At 32.5% G+C, this 7,336-nt stretch overlaps 1 pseudogene; it reads right to left on the minus strand.

Annotated features, from left to right (window-relative positions):
* Nucleotides 1–4,753: 4,753 nt before the first annotated feature.
* On the minus strand, nucleotides 4,754–5,406 carry LOC149232390 (major strawberry allergen Fra a 1.07 pseudogene; annotated as a pseudogene).
* Between the last annotated feature and the right edge of the window lie 1,930 nt (nucleotides 5,407–7,336).

Genomic DNA, 7,336 nt, shown 5'->3' on the forward strand with positions numbered 1-7,336 from the left:
GTAGGTGATACACACTATAAATTTATCTCCGCATTGGGAGGGTGATTGTATCCTAAATGCTTGGAACCGCTGGTGGTTTGAAGCCCCTAATCCAAAAGCCCAAAATCTCCCATTAATGGTTTGCTGGCACATTTGGATGAGCAGAAACAACAACATATTTTAGGGAAATCATATATTATGGCCACTCAATATACCAAAGATATGAAACAGTTTCATGGAAATTCTGGATGATGATTTGGTTGCCACGACTTGAACAATCATTCCAAAGGTCATAGATAAATCGCTCCCTTGGGTCTACTTCGACAATTTAGCACAAGATCAGGGTTGTGGTGGTGACATTATTCTTCATTTTTCTAAGACACATTTTTTCCATATTTGTATGGGGTTAGGGGATGGCACAAATAATTTTTCGAAGCTCCTTACACTTCAACATCCCTTATACTTTGCATTAAACAAAAATTGCAGGCTTTTACAAGTTTTTGGGGACTCCAAGATTGTTATTAACGAGTTCAACTGCATTTCTATGTATCATGCTCATACTCTCAGAACCATTTTGGATGATGTTTTGTTTTCAAAATCTCATTTTGATCATATTTCATGTGCTCATATCTACAGGGAGTGCAATGAACTCGCGGATAGGCTTTCAAAAGAGGCAACACATCATCCTAGAGGGGAATGGTTGATCAGAGAGCACAAACCAGAGCAAATCTACCAATATTTCCATAGACCATACATTGATCAGGATTTGTAGAGGGCTGACAGGCCCTAATTTTTCTTTTAGTTTTGATCTATTACTATAGAATAGTAATCACCATGGGTGACATTTTGAGAAAAATTTTGAATATATGTATATATAATTTATATGAACAGATACACGCAACACACCCACCTTTGGGTTTTTTTGTATAGAATCCTACAGATCTAACAGAACATAGATGACTTCGGTCACTTACTTTGCATATGCCTATGGCATTTACAATATGTAATTTTCCTTGATAATGAAAATTACGATACTTTTTCCTTGGGAAAAAAAATTAATTTAAAAAAGAAAAATATTTCTGGTAATAAGTATTTACATAAAAAAAAAAAAAAATAGAAAATTATAAAAATTAACTAAATTATAACTTTCATATTTTAAATTAATATTATTGAATAAAAAAATGATATACAATTTTAATATTTTAAATTAATATTATTAATTATAAAAATAATTTATATGTGACTTAAAAATTTAAAAAAACATAAATATGTATCAAAATTTTAAATTATGGAGGCTCACCCAATTTCATTGTGAATATGGTTAACTTGTAAATAGGCTTTGTTACAATACTATGGGTCAATACTATGTCTTACTAAGATCACATGTATAAAAAACCATTAGGCATGTTCTTATGATATTTTTTTCATTGAATTAATTAAAAATGACAAAAAGAACATAATTGTTTTTTAAATCAATATCAACTTTTAATTTATGATTACTATTAAAAAGATTTTAAAATATTGTGTAGAGAATAAATTTCTGCCATCCACTTAATAATTATTAATAATTAAATTAAAATTTTAAAATTTTCTTCTAATTTAATTTAAAAATTTTCTTCTAAAATAAATATAAACAAAAATAATAATCACAAATCATATAACTTAACAAATCTAATCACAGCTTTTCATTAAAACAATCAAAAATATGTTTAAATATTAAATATACATATAATATTATAATTAAAAACTTTCCAAAATTTAAAATTCCCATAATTATATTAAAAAATAAAATTAAATAATTTTTAATTTGAATAAAAGTGGCTACAATATTGACTCTTTAGTATGCATGAAGTGTTGCACGTGGTGATTCGTGGATAGTGTCTGTCCTCTGACCTTGCTGCATCATCCCATTGCAGAGCTGTAAGTGTTGCACGTGGTTGTTGATGAATAGTTTTATCTCACTTTTTCAGGCAAGTATATTCATTTTGTGCAAGTAATTCTTGAATTGATTCCATATTTAACCAATATTCTATGGAATTCTGTTCCTTTGTTTTCAATATTCAGTGTCTTTTTACTTTTATTCTATTTTAAAAATAACATGTTCTCGCTAACATCATAAATTAAGGGATTTGTATTTTAACACTAGGTTTCCTTGCTAAAAGTCATTTTTAAAGTGAATCTATGAAGTTAGTTTGAACTATGTGTTAAGTAAGCTATGTAAAAATAGTCTCAACGCACATTTAAGAGAAATAAAAACCTAAATCAAGAAATAACGCATATTTAAAAGAAATCAAAACCTAAATCAACATTTTAAAAACGAGAGAAATTTATCAAAACTACCTCATGGAGGGCTTTCCAAGTCCTTAATTGAGACGTTTTGAAACCTGTGATTGATGTTTAAACTTAAATATTGAAGGTTTAGAATCCTTCCCTACTTTCTTTCTGTAGGTTTTCATAGAGTTATAACTTCCATTGTTCTCATGCCAACAGATCTAATATTGAATATTTTGTTCAATCGTTATCACATTTTAATTTTAGATCATATATTTAATTTATTTTCTTTGAAGACTTCAATCCTTTTAAGATAATGATAAAGGATTCGACCTAAAAATAAAACATATTATATAAATATAAATATAAATGAAAATGATAATGACAAAGTATTCCAAATAAAAATAAAACCCAATAAATTATATTATATACATATATAAAATTAAAAAACATAAAATCATATATATGATCATGATGTTTCATTTTCGAAAAAAATAATATTAAGATATTTTTGGTTTTTCAGTGTGAATAAACAAATCACATTTTTTTTTCGAAATCTCAGAATGTAAAAATGCAATTTAGATATTAATTTATTAGCTTTAAAAATAATAAAATATCTATGATTAAAAAACAAAAAGATATATAATATTATGGGGAGATTATTTATAAGTTTTTGGGAAAATTATATTTTATAAATTAAATTAGTTATATATATATATCACAGAACCACCTATGCACGCATCTGTGTGGAAATGGATTTCAGCGCCGGATTCCCAGCTGAAATAAACCTAACAAGTAAAGACTATGTGTGGAACCAGAAGCTTGATTATGAAAGTGTCCTCTTCAGATGTCGATCGTGCTTTGAGACGGGGCATCTAGCCAAAAATTGCCCAAAAGCCTCTGAGAAAAATTTTGCTAGAAAAAACCACCACAGATCTACATGGTGGGAAGGAGCACAAAAATAACACTACACTGTCATCAAAGAAGAATATTCTAGAGAAAACTCTGAGTCACAAGAAATCAAGGAAGAAGGAAACAACTCTCAAAGCAAGCAAGGAGAAAGCCTGCCCCAACAAATCAACAGTTATGAGGATTTGAATACCGCAGAAAATAAATCTTCATTTAACAGCAAAGCAGATCTCCTAAACCAAACTTCTCCGACTATAGATCGCGAAGCTAAGACACCAATGTCCGAAGAACCAGAAGAGATGAAGGCGATGCAAGACAAAGGAAGTTGGAAAACCGTAGAGAAAAGAAAGAAAGCTACAACACCAATCTCGCCAAGAAAGACGAGGAGCCAGACAAGTAAAAATTAAGAAAATTGTAGGTCCGATAGACCAATTTGGTCTCAGTGGACGTTAACCATCATCAATAATAATAATATATATATATATATATATTTTATAAATTTATGATTATATGAAAATTTATCATATGAAATTAATATTTAAAAAAAAAACCTTATTAAAAAAATAACACAATCCTTTACCAATTAACCGCTAACTATATTCCAAAATTCACGGGTCTAGAGATCATATCAATTTAAAAAAGATGTAAAATGTTAAAGGTTTTATTGCCCCATTTCACTAAAAAGTGGGATATATCTTATGGATTCATCTTCTATAACAATATATTGCAATATTATTTTGAAAAGGTTAGTATTAGAAGGTTATTATTAGAAAATTATTGTTTATATTAATGTTCTAAAAAGAAGTCTTCTCATTTCCTAAGAATAAATAATATTATAATTTAGTAAACAACAAACAAACAATGATGAGCAACAAATATTCTCACAATGTTATGAACATAAAGTAATGTTGTAAATTGACGAATAAGAACCAATGTGTTAAAATGACAATTAAGAAACCATGTCGCAATGTGGCTGACATTGAAATGTGACCCAAAAAAATAATAATAATATTTTAAATTAAGAAGAAACAAATGACATTATAACAAATGATATTACAATTTCACAAATAATAAATTTAGTTGCCATATAAACTAGATTGACCTAGATTTATTATAGTTAATTATCATTATTTATAATTAATTAAGATAATTTAGGATTACAAAATCGACAACATATTAACTAGTATAGATCCATTTTAATTCTCAATCTAAATACGAAAGATCAAATTCTTTTATTTTAAAATAAAAATAAATTTAATCTCTTTTGATACTTGATATATACAAAATTAAGATAAATCTAAGTGAAAAAATTTAAGTTTTAGTTGCAATTTGAAAAATGAATGAAATCAAGGGGAATTCGCTCTGACCCAAAATGTTGAATAAACATTAACATTGATTTAAATCCACGGAAGTACACATAATCACGTAACGATGAAGATACAATCTCAGGCGCACACACAGGCATCTTGCAGCGCATAAACGACGATGGGAGGAAGTCATATCGTCACTCATCTTTATTTTGCAATGTAAGCCGCTTCGTTCAGATGAACGTTCGGCTCTAGTCTATTTACGCATACGCAGACAGTAAATATATTTAGTTGTACAAGTTGGGATTGGAGAGGAGATACTGCTCCACCTTCTTCATTTGGGCAATGCTATTTTCCTGGATCTCTTTTACTCTGCCATCGTACTCAGACTGAACACCAGGAAGAGTTTCGTAGTTAATGGTCCAGGTCGCCACGCTTCCCCCTTCATTCCTGGGAACGTATTTGACCACAAAGTTCGCAGCGCTCAGTTTCGTCCCCAGCGCTCCTCCTTCAATGATTGTATACTTATACACCAAATTCTGCTCGTCAACTTCATCCACTCGCTCCTTGATGAAGCTGTAATCCGTCTTACCTGTGACAGGAAAGTGAAAAACCTAGTAAGTATCAAATAATAAGGAAGTATTCAACCCCATCTGTATCTGGTACACTAATTCAAGCGGGAAAATAACTAGAAGTGGAAGTATAATGATGTTAACGTTCACATGTGATCAAGTGAGGATTTTAAAAAAGTGATACCAGGGGTGATGTTCAACTGCTTGATGGTGCCCACGCCTCCATCTCCTTCAAGTAAGGTCACAGAAGTGAAAATTTCGGGCAAAACCTTTGGAAAGAAGTTGTGGCCGTCTTTCACTATGGCGTTCCACAACCTCCTTGGCTCCACTAGAAGCACATCTTCCACTGTTTCAGTCCTTGACGCCATCTTCAATTCTCTCGCAACACAATACTTATTTCTTCAATATTATCGCACAAAACGAAAGGTCCTTTGCTCTCATATGCACTAGACGAGGCGGTATTTAGAGGAGGCATTTACAAACCGTGAGAATCTGTACATTAAAGAGAGCGCGTAAGTGATGGCTTGAGAAGTGACATGTATGTGACTTTTTGTTATTTGGTCTGACCGATAGCCGCACACAATGCCGAGTAGCTGCGTTTTTTATTGAATCTTTGGGCTATGTGGCCGACTGATAATGAGTTCCATGCCTCGTTTCGAAAATTTCTCAATCACAACGATCTCCCAAAGGGAAAAAACAGAAATGAATGAACGTTTTTGTTATTTCTCTTCTCCTCTAATTAGATAATGCATAATAAAGGGATTAGATAATGCATAATAAAGGGTAGATAGGACCGGATAGGAAGATAAGCCATGAAATCAATAATTGATTTGTTTTTAATTTACAAAGCTGATCCTTTCGTTAATGGATCCAATGAATAACGTTGCCAACCTCGTGGACCATGGAGGTTTTGTCGGTCACTATCGTTATTGAGGGTGAACAATATTTACAGTGATATATGTTTTTAATGTAATTTACCAGATAGCGAATGCATGTGATGGTATGCCCACGGTACATGACATGATTGCGATTTGACTGCTTTCACTTTCGTAGTTGTACGGTTCAGATTTCAACACTTCTTGTAGTGGCTACATTGGATTTGAAGTTGGTGAATAAGATATCCACATAGATTTATTCAGTGTGACGGTAGTATTCAACATTTCAAGCTTGGCGAAACTGAAAGATTATCTCCTTTGTGAACAACAATAAAGAGATGAAATTTCACAATAAAGAGATGAAATTTCACAACCATCCGAAGGATTATCTCCTTTGTCAACAACAATAAACAGATAAAATTTCACAACCATTCACTAGTACATGGTGTTGGACATTGGATAAACCAGCGCTCCTTATGTGTTTTGTGACATGTGGTTATCCATCTCTCTAGATCTGTTAACTCTGGTGATGCATCCATTAACTAACACTTGTGGGTTTTGGTGTAACGACAATTGTGATTCCAACAAGTGGTATAAGAGCCAAAGGTCTCGAATTTCAATGACACCGGGTTTACTCTCGAAAAATTATTATACATTGGATAAACTAACGTTGTTTCATGACATGTGGTTAACTACCTCTAGTATTCTAATTTTGATGTAATAACAATGGTGATTCCAGCACATGACATGCTCACTCCTCTAGTTCATGAAAATACTCTTAACAGCCATCTATTCTCTTAACCGAGAATCAACTCCATGGCTTTCAACCAGGATAACATAGGTTTTTCTTTCGTGCGAGCATATGATCTGTTCAACTTTCCAGAAGGAAAATGGGGTTGATTGCGTGCACACCACGACACATCGAAGAATTTATCTCTCCGTACACTTTCGGGTTTGGAAATCATTTCGTCTTGTTAAGCGCGTTGTTCTTCGCCTCGGCTCACAGTTTGTGAAGGTGTTGTTCTTAGGGTTTGGTGCAGGTTGGAGTTTCTATTTCAAAATTGTGTTTTCCCAGATAAATTGATTATAGTAATGGTGATTCCGAAGACGATGGCGACAATTGATATGTGGTGGATGGAAATCGTTTCTCAGCAAAGGGTATGTATGGGAAGACAGTGGCCTTTGGAGAAAATTCTGCGGCCAAGGCAGAAAAGCGCAGTCTCAATAATGGTGAGCTCATGGATGATCGATGGTCTTCTCCCCACTTTTCCTGCTATCAGTGTCCTCAAAGCGAAGGGTGATAATGAAAGTTTTGCGTCGGCAGTGTGTCGAAGTTTTTCAATGTGGCTGCCAAATATTCGTAAGTCTCGCATATCTGAGAGTTGTTTATGGGAATTGGTACGGGCCATTTGTGGCGAAATTT

The sequence above is a fragment of the Pinus tabuliformis genome, chromosome J (assembly GCF_031772625.1).
Source record: "Pinus tabuliformis cultivar Carrire ecotype Pingquan chromosome J, CPIR1, whole genome shotgun sequence".
In the NCBI taxonomy this organism is placed as follows: Eukaryota; Viridiplantae; Streptophyta; class Pinopsida; order Pinales; family Pinaceae; genus Pinus; species Pinus tabuliformis.